The following is a 19,622-nucleotide window of genomic DNA, read 5'->3' as shown; positions in this document are numbered from 1 at the left end:
AAAAACCCCAGAAAAAAACAAATCCCAAAACAAATGAGGTCCAAAAGTATAACGCCCCATATTTCTTATTTTTTAATATAAATATATGTGCATGACATACGGCGAGAATCGGGGTCCAGCGAAGGGGATGTAATACTGCATGAATACTTTCTTCTTCTGGTTTATCACATATCTGGGGATGTTGTAATAGTTACTCAACATGTCATGGCATCTTGCCGGGATTACCTGCTGCTCCAGTCGCGCAGATGAACTCTTTGAACTCCGTCAGACGCTGGGAGCGTCCAGGGTAATAACCGCGTTCCCCATCAGACACTGGGAGTGTCCAGGGTAATAACCCTGTTCCCCATCAGACGCTGGGAGTGTCCAGTACTAGTGACAACTGTTTCGTTTTATTTCATTTAGTCCTAGTTTTTGCTTGTTTTTCATAACTATTCCTGAACCAAGATTTTTAGTAGTAGTGACTGAGCCTGTGTTTCCGCTACTTAGAAGGTGGAGGCCAGTTTTTGGGGTTATAATGAGACATCATAGTGCACCAGGTTCAGGTGACTGTAGAAAAAAAACTGTGGGAAATGGTGGAAAAAACAGGGCTTAAAGAGTTAAATCAGTCCCATCAGTGCAGCGACCGATTGTCCTGAAAATATGGGGCGTTTATTGTGCTTGATTTCACACAAATTCCTCAGGCGAAAAATTGTATATAATTATGTAATGAAGAAAAATTGTCTATAACGTTGCCCACTAGGAAGTTGAACCCTCTCCTGCTTTTTGAGAAATTCACCCCTGTATAAGTTATAATGCCCGCGACCTACAGAAATGAGCCAATTTTGGTGTTGAGGCGTACTATAAACATACACGCACATGTGTGCATGCACGCGCGCGCACACACTCACACATACACTCACACACACACACATGCGCGCGCATATATACGCATACACACACACACACACACATGTATTTTACACGAGGTTGTCTAAAAGGGATGTATGTTACTCTGTGTATGAATATCTCGTGTATGGATCCCATTTGTCCATTTTCTTTTTCTGTCATTTTCTTTTAATGCAACTAAAAACAAGTCTGTATTCTTCTAAGCTTTATTTTATTTTATTTTCATCAACCCCATATTAGTTGTGTTTTATTAGCTGTCTTTTTCGTTTGCACATAGCAACCTTGCGAATTGTTTTCCCCATATTTCCACAGTGGCATCCATGCATATTATGATAACTGAGAGTGGTATATGAATTACAATGACTTGTTTGCAGTCTACAGGGCTGTCCCTGCGGTTTTATGCAAGAAAAATTATGAAATTATGTAAACTGAGCCCAAAAATGTGAAATTACGCGATTCTGTTAATTGTAAAAAAGGATGATAAAGGAAACTAATCAGAAATTACGCAAGAAATGATCAAATTTTTGCTAAAAATTATGCGGGGTGCATAAAACCCTGGGGACAGATAGGGCGTATTTGTAGTTACCAATAGGAGTGTTGTGTTAGCCTGGAGATCATGTTGTGGGTGGTTGGCGGGTGCTGTAGTCTGGTTTGCTCCTTCTTTCCTGTCATCGTCCTTTAAATTTCTCCTCCTTCTTTTTTATGTTTGTTATTCGCTTGTAACACCTCTAATCTTCGGATCTTATATTATAAGTTATATGACCCTATTGTTTTGCAAGTGCAGTAAAACTCTTACTGAAACAGTTGAACATCCATCGTCCTTGTCTCGCCTTTTTGCTTGTCTCGCCTTTTTGTGTTTGTTACTCTCTTGTAACACGCTCTAAGTTTTGGCACTTGCCGTATGACCTAATTGTGTTGCAAGTGCCGTAAAACTCTTATTTAAAACTAACACCCAAAAAAAAAAAAAAAAAAAAAAAAGAGGAGATCACGCCCTGGGTATCGCACATTGACCAGACTTCTTCAAATCGGTGCGTTGAATAGAAAATTTTCTTGTCGCCGTTTTGTTTTTGCTGCTTTGCTTTGTTCTGTTTTTCTTTCCCCTCTTAAATAACCTAATAGTGTTGTGATAGGTAAACCTATGATACTATTTCACCAATTTTTTTTTTTTTTTCTGTTTGTTTCTCTTTCAAGTTTATCTTGTTTTTTATATTCTCCATTGTTTTACTGTTGTAGTTATGTACATAGCGAGTGCTGAAAATATGTTTATAAATGGCTTTGAAAATGTGATATATAATTTTATTTTTTTTTTTCAAAATCAGACCGGACAAAATGTATGAGATTTTTTTGTGGTGTGTGTTTGTGTGTGTGTGTGTGTGTGTGTGTGTGTGCGCGTGTGTGTGCGCATGCGCGTGTGTGTGTGTGAATTGTCAGAAAGATTGACTCAAGCAATAGCTGAGACGTGATAGATTTTGGATGGGTGACCTTTTTTGTGTTGGTGTGATTTGTTTCGGGGTTGGTTTTTTTAAAGTTTTTTTTTTGTTTGTTTCCTTTTGGTTTGGTTTTCTTTTTTAATTTCCATAGAAAGAGAAGGCTTTGCTCTTTCTTTCCTATCCAACACTTATTTTTGTGTGTTTTTTACTCTATTGTAACACTTTTAATCTTTAATCTTCAGCACTTTTGTGACCTTATTGTATTGCAAGTGCTGTAAAACCCCAATTTAAACTTAATCATTTAATTGACTAGCATTTTGTCGGCCTGCCGTTCAAATGTGCTAAGCTGAAATTTATTTTTTTTTAATTTTGGTAGTGTAATTTTTCCATGGTATCGGTTGCATACACTTGTGAAATATTTGGTCAAACTCCAAATTGTTAGTATTGAAAACAAAAAAGATACTGTAGAAAAGATCCACAATGTAGGTACAATTGTGTCGCGACATTGGATCAGGCGCTCATCAATTTTGGGAATGTGGAATTATTGGTGTCATCTGAAAGCTTATTCATTTGTCTTACTTTTTATGAAAGAAATGCCTATCTATCTTGAATAGAAGTTGAGATATTTCCAATTGAAAGAGGTGGGGAAAGCATGGTTTCAGAGGTAAAATTAATGAGAAAATGGCTGCCAAAGTTTGGTGACTTTCTATAGCCTGAGAGTCCTTTAAAACTGAAAATTTACATGTTTTGAGCCGTTAATGGTTTCTCAGTCAAATTCATGTGGACATGTGTTTATATATAGATATAAAAGGTGGAAGCCTAAAAAACAAAATTCAATAAAAATTGACCAATTGGAGGAAAAATGCTTATATTTCTTCAATTTCACTATTTTGACGAGCGCCTGATTTTACCACGATGCATCACAATTTGTATACTGTATGAAGAATTAAAACAGTTTTTTTTCTTCTCTCTCCTGAAAAATTTTGCTTTTCCAGAAAATTTTTGCTTTCCAGGCTCAGAACATTTGAACAGCTTGTGTTGATAATTTTTGTGGTGTAGTGGTTAGGCTCTGCTACTGAGCTGCACGCAGAAAACTTTGGTTCAGTTCTGGCTGAGGGGGATACAACACAGCGTCCCCAGCAATAATAGTAAGAAGACGGAGATACTCGATTAACTCACTTGAGCCTGAGTTATTTTTTTCCCAACAACCATTGCAGCCTGACACTTTTGGGGTAGATTGAATCCTTGACCCCTAAAAAGACTGTGAAAGCTATCATAATCCTTGACCACAAAAAGATTGTGAAAGCTATCATAATCCTTGACCACAAAAAGATTGTGAAAGCTATCATAATCCTTGACCACAAAAAGACTGTGAAAGCTATCATAATCCTTGACCACAAAAAGACTGTGAAAGCTATCATAATCTTTTTTAATGCAACATAAGAAAGAAAGAAATGCTTTCAAAGAAAAAGAAAACTGCGTCTAATTTGCCCAAATAGTTTTTATTTTATCAATTTTTTGAAATGGCAACGTCTGGGGGTTACGCTATTCTATTTTGCATCCTGTTTGTAATAAAACCATCTATGGCAATGCAGGGTTGACTGACTTAGTCCGTTACAGCTAAAAAAGAATCGCACATAACTTCACCAAATTTTTTACGAAACGAAACATGTGGGTCAACTGTCGGCTCGCCTATTCCTCTAGCTTGTAACCGAAAAGCACGTAGTCCGTTACAGCTAAAAAAAAGAATCACACACAACTTCCCCAAATTTTTTACGAAACGAAACATGTGGGTCAACTGTGGGCTCGCCTATTCCTGTAGCTTGTAACCGAAAAACACCGTAGATATCTATCAATAAAACGCATCCTGTAAACGCAAAGGATTGAGCCACCAGGCTAGCGGGGCGTCCCTGCAAATACATGGGAATAGGCTCAAGTGAGGTAAAGAAGATTCTCCCCACGGGAAAAACCGAACCCGTGTCTCTTTTGTGTGACGAGGAAGTGCCTAACTGCTACACCACCAATGCCGGTACTGCCTTATTGTGTGACGGACGAGCGTGATTGTGAACGGATTGTGTGGCTGATTATGTGAGAATGACCTCAGAATGATGACTAGATCTATAGCAAAGCTTGTGCCAATTTTTAAAAAAAAAAAAAAAAGATTCCGGACACCTATTCAGATAATGACTTGTAAATTGTGCTTTCTATTCACTCAGACATAGACCGTTGTGTTTTCGTCCTTTATCCTTTTGGACGTGTTAATTTCTTTCTTCAGTTTTCTATTAAGTTGGTGGGTGGTTGGCGGGTGCTCTGGTCTGGTTTGCTCCTTATTTCCTGTCAAACATCTATCGTCCTTATCTCTCCTCCTTTTTTAAAACATAAGTTGCTCTCTTGTAACGTACCTATTCTTCGGCACTTATATGACCTTATTGTGTTGGAAGTGCCGTAAAACTCTTACTAAAACTAAACTGACTATTAAGTTGTTCAACCAAGACCATTGGCGACAATTAAAGTTGAACGTTTACACAATGTCATTAATTATGATGTAGAAAAAAATTAACTAAACTTGAGAGGCCCCGCCTTTTGAATAACTTACAATTTTCTATGAACTCACAGCTCATGTTGTATGAGTGGGTGGTTTGCTGGTGCTCTGGTGTGGTTTGCTCCTTCTTTCCCATCAAACATCTATATCATCCTTATTTCTCCTCCTTTTTTGTCTGTGTTGCTCTCCCGTACCACCTTTTATCTTTGGCTCTTATTTACATATATATGACCTTATCGTGTTGCAAGTGCCGAAAAACTCCTTCTAAAACTCAAGTAAAGCTTGTGTCTGGAGACTCAAGTAAAGCTTGTGTTTTACGTCTAGACCTGCGTACATGTACTACATACAGTAGACGACATTTCGACTGCTTAGTGTTCGACTCCGCCATATGCCATTTTGAAAAGTGACGGACCGTACGTGTGATGGAGTCCTACTCTGAACACTTTTTTGTGTGGCGTCTTTCGGGGAAATCAGGCGCTCGTCAAAATAACAAAATTGAATAAACCGACATTTTTTCCAACACCTTTCGGCAATTTTTTTCAAAGTTATGTTCGGCTCACCATATTTGTTACTCTCTTGTAACACCTCTGTTCTTCGGAACTTGTATGACCTTATTGTGTTGCAATTGCCGTAAAACTCTTACTAAAACTAAACCAACTCACCACCTTTTATGACCACTTAAAAATACATTTCTGTGTGGGTTTTTACTTGAAAATATTGATCAAAGGCACAAGAAATGTAAATTTGCTGTTTCCAAGGACTCCTTAGAGCCTTAGTGTTGGAAGTCACCAAACTTTGGCCGTCATTTTCTGGATAATTTTCCCTCTGATACCAGGCAACCCACCCCCACCTCCTCCCTCAATGGCAAATATCTCGTTGTCTATTCAAGATAGATGAGTATTTTTATTTTTTTTTCATCAAAAGCAAGAAGGAGTGAACAAGTTTCAATCTCAAGATGATATTCAGTATTCAATACCATGATGACAAGGCATTTGGCTACCTTAAGAGAGTCATAGTTACTTTCACCGTTTACCTCACCATTATAAGTAATATAAGCTAAAAAAAACTGACGAGCACCTGATTCCACCGCGTTGTGACATCTTTCTCTCAGTCTCACTCACGCATTTATTAACCCTTTGGGTCCTGCAGTCTCACACACGCATTTATTAACCCTTTGAGTCCTGTCTGTCTGTCTGAGCTGTACTATAATGATTACACCTTTCTTTGTTGCTTGCGAAAGGCTCCGAGTTCAATTCCGGAGTGGCAAAGTTAATTTGTTGATCAGTTATTAATTTGTTTTTGTTAATTCATTGATTCAGTAGTTATAATTAATTTGTCCATAGATGAACGAAAATAATTGATTATAAATTTTAATTAATTTCTTTCATTAATTTATGAATGAATTCATTATTCAGTCTTTTTGTTAAATTATTGATGAATGTGTTATAATTAATTTTTCAATAATTGATTGCTGAATTAATTATTCATTCTTTTTATTTGAATGCTGTATCTGGCTCTGCATGGGTTCGCCCTGGCTTGATAGGGATTCGAGCAGCCTGCCTCCCAAATGATGTCCAGTCTGTAGATGGGGGCCTAAAACATGTTTGTCTGAAAGTTGTGTGAAAATGTTTGGCTGTTGGGATTAATTTTTTTTTGGGGGGAGTTAAACCCTTTATGTCGGGGCCCACTTTTGGTACAAAATCTAAAAGTGACGTATTATGCGTCACTAAACTGGTCGTTAAGTCAAAACAAGTGAACTTATTTTGATAGCTATTCTTCTAATAAATGAACTCCTTGTAAAAGAGGCTTGTTGCGGAAAAATAATTTGACACCGAAGCCCATCGTAGTAAAGGAATCTGCCTGAGCCGCTGCCAGCTAGCAGCTGTCTGGCCCAGTGAGCTCAGGCCGTGAGCCGCTGGGAGCAGCTTGCCAGGGATAAGGAGTTTGAAAAGGAAAAAAAAAAAGCAACCCGAAAAAAACCCTTGCTGACATGGGTGTCGTAGAAACTATTGACCTCTCAGTGTATGAGACAGCCAGGTCATTGTTGAGGAGAAAAGTTGTTGCCTTAAACAGGGTGGGTGTTGTGAACACAGTCATCATAATGGATAATCTGAGGGGGAAAAACGCAAGGGGGAGGGGAGGGGGGGGGAGATTGTAAAGTGGTTGTTTGTACAGGTGATTGTCTTGGACTGGTTAGGTTGTCATTAGATCAAGTCCGACGATACGGACTCTATTTCTACAGCGAAATGTTACCACTTTTTAAAAGGTACGGACTCTATTTCTACAGCAAAATGTTACCACTTTTTAAAAGGAGCAGTAGTATTTTTCCATGTATTTGCCCCAGGGGCCAAGGCAGGGATGTGTCCTCCATGTGATCTGATTTAATCTGTGTCCATTGTGGTGTGAAAACACTTACACTTGAAGAGAGGGGAAAAAGTAATTGTGTTTGTAAGGGATTTAGTAAAGAAGAGGGGCAGAGAAGAGAGGGGGAAAAAGTAATTGTGTTTGTAAGGGATTTAGTAAAGAAGAGGGGCAGTGAAGAGAAAAAAGTAATTGTGTTTGTAAAGGATTTAGTAAAGAAGAGGGGCAGTGAAGAGAGGGGAAAAAAGTAATTGTGTTTGTAAGGGATTTAGTAAAGAAGAGGGGCAGAGAAGAGAGGGAAAAAAGTAATTGTGTTTGTAAGGGATTTAGTAAAGAAGAGGGGCAGAGAAGAGAGGGAAAAAAGTAATTGTGTTTGTAAGGGATTTAGTAAAGAAGAGGGGCAGAGAAGAGAGGAAAAAAAGTAATTGTGTTTGTAAGGGATTTAGTAAAGAAGAGGGGCAGTGAAGAGGAAAAAGTAATTGTGTTTGTAAGGACCTGCTCACAAATGACGTCATCTAAACTTTGGGCAAAAATGAGTGCCCCCCCCCCCCCCTTGTCATCTTCTGTCGTCTTTGACAGGCAGGGTGGAAGCAGCCGTGCTACTACCTAAATGACCGAAATCATACCAAAATGTTGAGAAAAAAACAACCAGATATTCTCCTGGCAGATACCAGTGCTGCTTTTCCGCTTAATTTCCTTTGGTTGTAAAGGGGAATGTAAGACAGCCTCTATTTCATATGGTAGGGAATATCCGATGGCAGGGTTAATGTTAAGCTACAATTTACCAGAATTGTCAGATGAATTAAAGGGGGGGGGGGGTTGTTGCTATTTCTGTCTAGAGACATATTATATTATTGCGTTGTATTTTGTTGCGTAGGAATAAGGTATATTTCATATTTTTGTATGTGCGTGTTTGTATGTGCTATATATAATATATGCACATGTGTATGCTGTGTGTATGTATGCTGTATAATCATCAGGGTCTTACTCTATAATCATGTATACCCCAGATTAGGTCAAAGACATCTTCTGAAAATAATGTGATCGTGTGCGGTTGCGAGCTCCGAGAGACTCTTACTAAAAACACGTCTGATTTTGTAGCGGTGAAACCTGTTGGCGCTTAAATTTAAATGACCAAAATTGTGTCGATAGTGCCGTAAAACATCTACTCAATCCATCCATCCAAAGACATCTTTATTTCAAATTTTGTTATTTATGACTGAAATTACAATTGGTGAGGCTATAAGTATAATAAGTAAAAAGAAAATTGTGCTCACAATTTAGACAAATTTTAGAAGGAACTGAGAGAAAAATTACATTTTTTTCCCCTGGAAAATTTTTTGACCTAATTTAATGGATAGAATCAGACACTGTTGATCTATATATCACATATATACACATGTGTATATTATACATACACATATATATATATGAGCGGGTTATAAAAAATGTAAATTTAAAAAAAAAATATTTGTTTTGTATATATTTGTATATATACTAGTATGTAATATCAGAATATGGATGTTGTATGGAATGTCCTGTTTTAGTTTGTTTTCTGAATTTCTGGTTTATGTGTGTGGTGGTGTCGGGTGGCCTAGTGGTTAGGCTACCGGACTCGTAATCGTGAGATTGCGAGTGCGGGGGTTCGAGCCTCGGCACCGCCCGACATTGTGTCCTTGGGAAAGACAATTTACATGAATTTTTCGCTTGGCTCGGTCCTTTCGGAGATGGACGTTAGACTCGGAGGTCCCGCCTCTTAAATAACCTAATAGTGTTGACAGGGGCGTTAAAGATATACCATTTCACCGTTTTCATTGGAGTGAGTGTGTGCATCAGTTTTGTTGTCTGCGTGTAGGCCTACGTGTGTTTAAAAATGTCACTATTTTATTAAAGCGTTCCAATAACTTGCTGACTTTCGTCTGTCCTGCGTTAAAAAAATTCTCGCTCATTTTGGAATTTACCTGTGCCCGCGAAATGTTCCATGGCACTTCTGCAGGGCGGCGAACAAACATGATTTTTTTTTTTTTTTCAGATCTTGATTCTGAAGTTTTTTTTAAAAATTGTCTTTTTGCGCTTTTTGAATGTCTGCACACGCAGGATCACTAAAATAAATGACTTTGAGTTAGTTACAATAACCTACAAGTAGTCTATAATAAGTTGTGAAGTGTGCTGACAGAAGGAGTTACTTCTCAGATTTCTGCCCTCTATAAATAGATACATCTTGCTTATATGGATGGCGTTTTTACCATTTATAAGTTGGCCTATGAAATAACAAAAGACATTTTATTATACTTAAAGAATATACATGTAGTAGGAATAGAAAATCTACAAAGTTGTTCCTAGTGTCGACTTTTGGCCAACATCTCTATTTGTGGATTGCGAGAAGTAACTCATTTTGTCAGCATGCCTCACAATTGCTCATTTTGAGACAGCGACACCACCCTGCCGCCCATTATTCAGTGTACCATACGGTAAGCTTGTCATAATTTCCTTCCCTGGCTTTCTAAACGTCTCCACGTGCTCCCTGTGAGTCTCGAAAATGGCTCACTCCGTCTCCTGAATCCTGTTTGCTGGTGTACGTAAATCCGCCCACACACGCTCCAACTTTATAATAAAGTTAGATAGTGGCGGTGAGGAAAACAGGTCAACTTTTATGAAATTATGTTTTAGTTTCAGGTGTTTGCTGTAAATCCCCTATTATTATTTTTTTGGGTCCGCTTTTGGCTTACTTACATCAAAGAAAACGTGTCGGTACCTTACTTTGCAATGACTTTTATGAATGGGCTTTAACATTCTGTTGGTCGTCATCCAACTTGTAGAGCCATATAATGCAAAGATCTGAGAAGATTGAATAGAGCGATTTGATTTTATCTTGTTTTAATTGCGGTCAGAAGAAAGAGAACAAGCTTAGAACAAGATGTAGAAGCTCGAAGATTTGAGATATAGAAGCTCGAAGATTTGAGATATAGAAGCTCGAAGATTTGAGATATAGAAGCTCGAAGATTTGAGATATAGAAGCTCGAAGATTTGAGATTTGAGAAGTAGAAGCTCGAAGATTTGAGATATATAAGCTCGAAGATTTGAGATATAGAAGCTCGAAGATTTGAAATTTGAGTTATAGAAGCTCGAAGATTTGAGATATAGAAGCTCGAAGATTTGAGATTTGAGATATAGAAGCTCGAAGATTTGAGATATAGAAGCTCAAAGATTTGAGGGTTGTTCTTTTTTTCTTTTCTTCTGAAATATATATCTCTTTTGAATGGGTTTTTGTAGTGTAGTGGTTGACAAAAGGCCTCTTTTGATTTGAGTCTTTGTGTGGGTGTATCTCTGTATCTGTGCGTGTGTATCTGTGTCTGTGTTTGTGTGTTTGCGAATACAAATCAACGTTTTATTATTATTGTTTGATGGATGCCGTGGGATGCCGAATTGATTTTTGTTTTGGGTCTTTTCTCCCTCCCCCCCCCCCTCTATTGACTGATTCTTTGAGAGGGTGTATGTCTGTGTGTGTATGTTTCTTGTCTGTTTGGAAATGCAAATCAGTATATTATTATCTAGTGGGTTTTTTTTAAAGTAGTTTTTTTTTCTAATGCCTCTTTTGATTGCGTTTTTGTGCAAGTTTGTGTGTGTGAGTGTGTGTGTGTGTGTGTGTGTAAAATTAATATTACTGTTAATGATGATAATAATTGTAATAATAATAATAACAATAATAATGATTATAATAATAACACTTATTAAACACTGTACCTTGTTCTACTGTGACCGGCCTGCCCCACTCCCCCCAATCCCTCCCCCCCTATGGTCTGGGCTGGCCGATGATGTTTTGCCTTGTCTACGGAGAATTAAACTGAAGCTCTGACGAGCACAAATTTCTGAGAATGTTTTCTTTTTCTTTTTTTGGTCAGAGTTTTGCGGCACTTGCAACACAATAATAAGGTAAGGCCGAAGGTTGGAAGTGTTACTTGTTACTATATTTTGTTGTCGTTGTTTTTTGGTGAGTTTGTTTTGGTGTCTTTTCGGTCGTTACCCGGATTCGAACCCGGGACCTTAACCTCTAAGCCTCGAGAGCCTCCTGGGTTTTGTTTTGTTTTTTAACTCTTGCAAGGGGGTGGTTGGCGCGCGTGCTCTGGTGTGGTATGCTACATCTTTCCTGTCAAACATCTATCGCCCTTATGTCTCCTCCTTTTTCGTTTGTTAATCTCTTGTAACCTTCTAATCTTCGGCACTTGTATGACTTCAATGTGTTGCAAATGCCGTAAAACTCTTAGGTCTATTAATACTAAAATGTGTACTCACCTTTAAAAAAAGCAAGTGCGCATACTTTGATAGAATAGCCACAGCTGTACCGTCTTATGACAGAAAAACGTAGATCATCTACTAGATGCCAAGAAAAAAAATGAATTTTTACCAGGGAGGGGAAAAAAACCCCTTAAAAAACTAACGTTCTGTGTGTTTCAAATTAACAAAAATTTGGTCCTATCTGATTATTTTATGTCAATATTCATTGGCTGGTGTAACTTGTCTGATTTGCTGAGATGTAACGTGAATAGGGTAGTTATGGAGTAATTGATTACAATGTCTTTTGTCATATGTGGGGCGTGCTGACAAAATGAGTTACTTCTCGCACTTCACAAATGGAGATATCGGCAGAAAATCAACAAAGGAGTAAATTTGTAGACTCTCAACTGATGTCATTTTCTTCAAGTTTACCATGTCTTTTATTATTTCCATCTAATGAATTGTAAAAACTCAGCCTATCAATTCAACATATCTATTTCTACAGGGCTAAAATATGAGAAGTAACTCATTTTGTCAGCACGTCTCACATATATTATAACAAAATACCAATATGTAATTAGGTCACAACGCATATTTTCAAAAGCCTTACACTTCCTTAATTTTAATTTTACAGCCATGAAACCAAGTTAGAAAGACGCGCCCTGAAAAGGCCTTTCTTTCTCACCTGTATAAACACGTTACTGGGCTGAATTATGCATAGATCTACGCGCTTCTTTGGTCTTAAGACGGCAGCAGAAGTGCGCATGCATACTTTGATTACTTTGAATAGCCACAGCTGAATTTAGTACGAAGTCAACAGTCGCCAAAATTTTGAACGGAGATTGAAGTGAGTTGTTTGTGTAAGTTGCACGAGTTTCAGCAAAAAATAGTGCCACGGCAGCTTGTTCTCCTTCGCCTGTACGCGGTAAAAACAAACAAACATACAACAACAACAACCCCCCCCCCCCTTCCAAAAAACCCAAAAACAAACTAGATTGCTCGTTTATTAATTTACCTACGCCCACGAAACTTTGCATTGCACTTCTGCAGGCCAATGACCTAACAAAATTTTTTTAAAGACAATCTTAAACCAGTTATAAAAACGTTTCTCTCTCTCTCTGGGTCCTATATTAACAACCGCTGTTGGAGTTCGCACACAGGATCAGGATCGCTAAAACAGAAGATTTACAGTAAACTGGCCTACAAAATGTTCAATTTGAGACAACGGCACCATCCTGCCCCCCCCCCCCCCCCTCCACATTTCAGTGTAACTTGATCTAGGTACATGTAGATCTATATCTTGTGCAAGCTTGCGGATTTCATTCGACGGCTGTAGACGTCTCCACGTGAGTCTTGAAAAAGGTACATGTACAATAATGAACTCACTTTAGTTTTCTGTTGAGACCGTGTTTCTTCGGCGTAAGTTAATAAACTGTAAATCTTGACCTAGTGTTACGGTAAATAATATTAGATCTATGTCAAATAGTTAAATATGTTTTAATGTAGATGTATGTATGCTGTATAAACCCCCAGTTATTTTTCGACTTTCCTGGGGTTAACTTCAAAGAAAACATGTCGGAACCTTAGTTTGTAGTGACCTTTATGATTGGGCTTATTTATTATATTTGGTCATTCAACTTGTAGACCCGTGTGAGCGAGTGCCGTAAAACCTCAACTAAAACTAAACCACTGAAAAGATCCGTGTGCAATTATCTGAGAAGATAAAACAGAGTGATTTAGATCTGTCTTGTTTTAACTGCGGCCATACGAAAGTGAACAAGCTATTAATATTATGTCATTGGAGATTAGTCATTGGTTTTCAATTCATTTAGCTGTCTCATACTGTCATCGTGTGACTTTTTACGCACCATTGTTTTTGGTTTCGGAGCATGATTCACTTATTTTAGGCCAGTTTTTAGTTTTAGTAGGGTTTTTACGGCGCTTGCAACTGCATAAGGTCATACGAGCGCCAAGGGGTGGATGTCAACAGAGAAATCCATAAAGGGAATCAGACTTACTCTACTGTCCTCTCTAGCTTCAACAGCACAAAGTCTGCTTCCACTATCAAGGCACCCCGGAGATAGCACAAAGTCTGCTTCGACTATCAAGGCACCCCGGAAATAGCACAAAGTCTGCTTCCACTATCAAGGCATCCCGGAGATAGCACAAAGTCTGCTTCCACTATCAAGGCACCCCGGAGATAGCACAAAGTCTGCTTCGACTATCAAGGCACCCCGGAAATAGCACAAAGTCTGCTTCCACTATCAAGGCATCCCGGAGATAGCACAAAGTCTGCTTCCACTATCAAGGCACCCCGGAGATAGCACAAAGTCTGCTTCGACTATCAAGGCACCCCGGAGATAGCACAAAGTCTGCTTCGACTAAATAATAATAATAATAGATAGCATTTGTATAGCGCATATCCCCGCTCAGCAGCAGGCTCTATGCGCTTTACACTATATTATTACCCCAGCAGACCATAGAACACTCCGAAACATTCTCAGCTTCCCGGGAAGCATACAGTGCAAGCAGCCGATTAAGCGCTCAAACACTAACAAACTGACAAGATCTTTCGCTGTCTATACCCGGGTACCCATTCCCACCTGGGTGAAGTGAGGAAAATTCGTGTTAAGTGACTTTCCCAAGGATACAACGTCGGGTCCCTGACGGGATTCAAACCCACGACCTTACGGTTGCGAGTCCGAGAGCCTAACCACTAGGCCACCGACGCCACTATCAAGGCACCCCGGAAATAGCGGGTCACACGAAGAGAGTGTAGCACTCAGTTCCGCGTATGCAGTTCAGGCACAGTTATGAGCATGACTTTGATGAATCAGCACATTAAACAAGTCTACTGTGCATAAGAACATGTTAATGTCTCCCCTTTGGGAATGGCCTATAGACACTTCAGTCAGTAGCTCTGTCCCCGTAGTTTTATGCAAGAAAAATTCTAAAATTATGCAAACTGAGCCCAAAAATGTGAAATTATGCGATTCTGTTTATTTTTAACAGAGAATGATAAAGGAAAATAATCAGAAATTATGCAAAAAAATTATCAAATTTTGCTAAACTATGCGGGGTGCATAGAACCACGGGGACAGGTAGCTTCACACCGGGGGGGGGGGGGGGGGGGAGGGTATGGTGAACGTTAGGAATAGTTTGTTTTTTCCCCTTTTCTTTTCTTTTTTTGGTTTTTTTTTTGTTTCTTAGTAGATCAAAGGGCTTAAGGAACTTGCAACACAACAAGGTCATAGTTATAAGTGTCGAAGATTAGAGGTTTTACTATCGTATCCACAAGGGGCTCTCGTGGCCTAGAGGTTAAGCTGTTTGCCTTTCATTCAAAGTCAAAGGTCCCGGATTCGAATCCAGGTAGCGAACGAAACATTTTCTCTAAAATTGTCTCCTTTCACCTCCTTCCCTGCTCTCTAGCAATGTTCTGTTGTGTGCTTTTGTCTCCTCTATCTGCCCCCACCCCCTCATCTCCTTTGCCCCCCTACTCTGGGCTCCTGATTTTTTCTGCAGCCTTTCTACTGTTACTCCTTGGCTTCTTCTTACTGCTGTCTTTCAGCCACACCCCTGATCTTCTGGTACGAAAGATCTACACCTACCCTTCTCGGACAAGGGCGAAAAATCTCTGAGGTCCCGTGTGCCAGTTGCGCATGTTAAAGATCCCTTGATGGTCTAAAATTGATAGAGTAGGCTTCGGCCGCCACTCAGGCGAAATTCAAATTTTCCTACCAATTGAAGTGTGGGCACGTGTTAGGTCCCCTAGAACAACGAATGGTCGACCTAATACGGGGTGCAAGGAGGATCGGGTCGGGCTTAGCTAGATTGAGGACGCAAAGTGGCTATCATGGCACAAGCCGATCGCGCCCGACTTGTCGCTTCGTTTGGTGTGTCCTGCGCGCTCATATGACCTTATGCCGTAAAACACTAAGACTTACAAGGGGAAAAAAGAGGTCTTGTTCCAAGAGAGTAACAACAAACACAAAAAAGGAGAAGAGATCAGTGCGATAGATGTTTGATAGGAAAACTGGCGCAAACTACACAAGGTAGGTGGTTGGCGGGTGCTCTGGTGTTGTTTGCTTCTACTTTCCTTTCAGACATCTATCGTCTTTATCTCCCCTTCTTCTTTTTTATGTTTGTTACTCTCTTGTAACACCTCTAATCTTCGGCACTTATATGACATTATGCAGTTACAAGCGCCGTAAAACCTCTACTAAAACAAAACAAACTACACCAGAGCGCCAGCCAGCCGCCCACTGCATTTGGAATCGTCCACTCTCGAAGTCCACACTAAGATAAGATAAGATAAGATAGTACTTTATTATCCCAGAGGGAAAATTTCCTTGACTGTACAGGACCGTAAAAACACATGCAGGTATACATTTAAAAAAATGTAAATCATATATATTACTCTCATTAAAATTCAATATTCAATATGAAAGGAGAAGTAAAGCTGACAAAATGTACATTTACATCAAATGCATCAATCAACCACATGCGGGAATTTAAATACTAGACCTTTGGAGTTATATGCAGATACATACTCTAAGAGCAACACACATCTATGCTCATTCTGACAAAAGCCTTATTAATATGCTAGATGGTAAAAAACTTCTTTTATATCTTTCTTTCTTTGCTTTTTGGAGGTACATATCTGTCGCTGCGTGATCTTACAATTTGTGTGGAAAAGGGGTGTGATGGGTCGTTTATAATGCTTTTAATCTTTTTTATACGTGTGGTGTTATACATTTCATCCATTCTTGTAAAATCATATCCAGAGATCTTGCTGGCTTTCTTAATGGTTCTGTCAAATTTTTCTTAAAATAATGTGGTTCAAAGGTTCAACGTCCACAGAAACTACAGACTTCAACATAAGTTAAGGACCACTTGCAAATTGGCAAAAATTCCCCAAGGATTTCCGTTCTGCACGTTGTGGTTTTGCCCCCTTTAGGAAGCTTTACAGTACGCATTGGTAACCCATTAACACTTTCAGAGCAAAGTAAGTGAAAACTTTACTTCCTGTCTTTTTTTTCCGGATTTTTACAAATCAGGGCTGTCTGTCAAAGTGGTCCTTAACTTATGTTGAAATCTGTATATTGGACGTATTTGGCTAGAACGACAAATAATCGACCTAGATCTAATAATACGGGGTACCCTTTGGAGGATCGGGTCGGTTTTTAGCCAGACTGAGGGCTCAAAGTGGCTATCGTGGCATAAGCCGATCATCCCGACCCGACACGATCCCACTCGCTGTGGGCATTCGCTATAAGATTACCAACTGTCCCCGGGGTTTTATGCACCCCACATAATTTAGCAAAATTTGATCTTTTTTTTGCATAATTTCAGATTATTTTCCTTTTTCATTCTTTGTTAAAATTAACAGAATCGCATAATTTAACATTTTTTGGGCTCAGTTTGCATAATATCAGAATATTTTTTTGCATACAACCGCGGGGACAGTAGTAAGAAGGGGGTAGGCCTCGGGTCACAGCACAGAGACAAAACCGACACACCCGGCATGTTCCCCACAACAGATTGTGTCCTGCGTCACTGGCCGGATGTAACCATTACAGTGTCCCTGAATTAACTCTATCCGTACGTCGTGTTTTACTATCGTATCCATACAACATGGGAAACTCCGTGCCACCACTTAACCCTATCCGTACGTCGTGTTTTACTATCGTATCCATACAACGAGGGGAACTCTGTGCCACCACTTAACTCTATCCGTACGTCGTGTTTTACTATCGTATATATATAACGAGGGGAACTCTGTGCCACCACTTAACTCTATCCGTACGTCGTGTTTTACTATCGTATCCATACAACGAGGGGAACTCTGTGCCACCACTTTCCAAAGACGAAATTTACTCGTTAATCCGATACGTACGCTTTGCATAGCAGTGTGTCAGAATTAATTTTTTGAGAAAAACTGAAAGTTTCAAAGAGATCTTCGTACTAGAGATATTCTAAAATGTGAAGAATACAAACCCGGGGGTACAAAATCTCCCCAGGGCGTACGGATAGGGTTAACCAGCTGCTAACTAGCAAGAGGCGGCGGTGGCCTAGTGGTTAGGGTACCGGACTCGTAATCGTGAGATTGTGGATTCGGGGGTTTGAACATCAGCTCGGTCCGACGTTGTATCCTTGTAAAAGGCACTTTACACGAATTTCCTATTTGGCTCGCTCCAATCGGAGATGGACATTAGACTCAGACGTCCCTCCTCTTGAATAACCTACATGTAACAGTTTTGATAAGGGCGTTAAACATTTACGTGTTGTTGTTGGTGGGTTGTTGTTTTTTTGTTTGTTTGTTTGTTTTGTTTTGTTTCTGTGATTTTTCTGTCCCTGCGGTTTTATGCAAAATAAATTCTGAAATTATGCAAACTGAGCCCAAAAATGTGAAATTATGCGATTCTGTTAATTTTTTACAAAGAATGATAAAGGAAAATAACCAGAAATTATGAAAAAAAATGATCAAATGTTGCTAAATTATGCGGGGTGCATAAAACCCCGGGGACAGATAATTGGCACGATCAACAAGCCAACCCTTCCATGGATCCTGGAGAGGAAGGAGGAGCAGCTATGGCATGGTACCGCCTGCAGCGATACTTATTCTCCAACCAAATAAGTAAGTAAGCAGTCCCTGGGTTAGGACCAATCTAAGACAGATCTGTGAGGGGTTCTCTCGTGGCCTAGTGGTTAAGGTGTTGGCCTCTCATTCAAAGGTCCCGGGTTCGAATCCGGGTAGCGACCGAAAAATTTTCTTCTTTAAATGTGTCTCCTTTCACCTAATTTCCTGCTCTCTAGCAATGTTCTGTCGTCTGCTTTCGTCTCCTCTTTCTGCCCCCACCCCCTCACCTCCTTTGCCCCCTCCCCTTACTCTTTCTACCACCTTTCTACTGCTACTCCTTGGCTCCTCCTTACTGCTGTCTTTCAGCCACACCCCTGATCTTCTGGTAAGAAAGATCTACACCTAGCCTTCTCGGACAAGGGCGAAAAATCTCGGAGGGTCCGTGTGCAAGTTGCGCACGTTAAAGATCCCCTGGTGGTCTAAAATCGATAAGAGTAGGCTTCGGCCGCCACCCGGGCAAAATTCAAAATTTCCTACCAACTGAAAATATTAGGTGTGTCCCGCTCGCTCATATGACCTTATGCAGTTGCGAGCGCCGTAAAACACTTTACAAAAACAAAAAACAACAACAAACAAAATCTGTGAGCAGTTGTCTCCGGGAGATAAAGATAAACGAATGGGTGGCTGGCATGTGCTCTGCTATGGTTTGCTTCTTCTTCCCTATCAAACGTCTATCGTCCTGATCTCTCCTCCTTTTTTGTGCTTGTTACTCTCTTGTAACACCTCTAATCTTCGGCACTTATATGACCTTATTGGGTTGCAAGTGCCGTAAAACTCGTACTTAAACTAAAAGTAAAAGATGAACTTGATTCGCCATCTGAGCTTCCTCCCGAGCCCTACTACTGAAAGACACAATTGATTCCGCTTGTTTTCTCTAGATCTATTTTAATCCTATCCGTACGTCGTGTTTTACTATCGTATCCATACGACGTGGGGAATTCTGTGCCACCACTTTCCAAAAAGGAAATTTACTCGTTAATCCGATCCGTACACTTTGCACAGCATTCTGTCGGAATGATTATTTTTTTTAGAAATACTGAAAATTTCAAATAGATCTTCGTACTAGAAGTATTCTAAACTATGAAGAATACAACCACGGGGGTACAAAATGACCCCAGGGCGTACGGATAGGGTTAAACATGTTTGTGACAGAAGCTACTATTGTTTGTGCTCTACTGTTTTCTACAAGAAAAAGGAAATTATTAATGATAAGAGTAGGCTTCGGCCACCACATAGGGCAAAATTCAAAATATATTCCTACCAAACTGAAATTGCTTAATGAACGTCAATGTGTCCCTCGCGCTCATAATATGATCTTATGCAGTTGCTAGCGCCGTAAAAACAAATTATTAAAATAAAGCAACAAAACTATTTTTTTTCTTAAAATTAAAAAAGACATCTGTGTGTCAGGTTCAGTTTGTGACTAGCCTCAACTTTTCACGCCAAAACTCTTGGGTTGTTGTAAGTGCAGTAGGCTCCGTTTAACCCC

Source organism: Aplysia californica, unplaced genomic scaffold (genome assembly GCF_000002075.1).
Source record: "Aplysia californica isolate F4 #8 unplaced genomic scaffold, AplCal3.0 scaffold00071, whole genome shotgun sequence".
NCBI lineage: Eukaryota > Metazoa > Mollusca > Gastropoda > Aplysiida > Aplysiidae > Aplysia > Aplysia californica.
Note: the sequence above shows the minus strand (reverse complement) of the source record.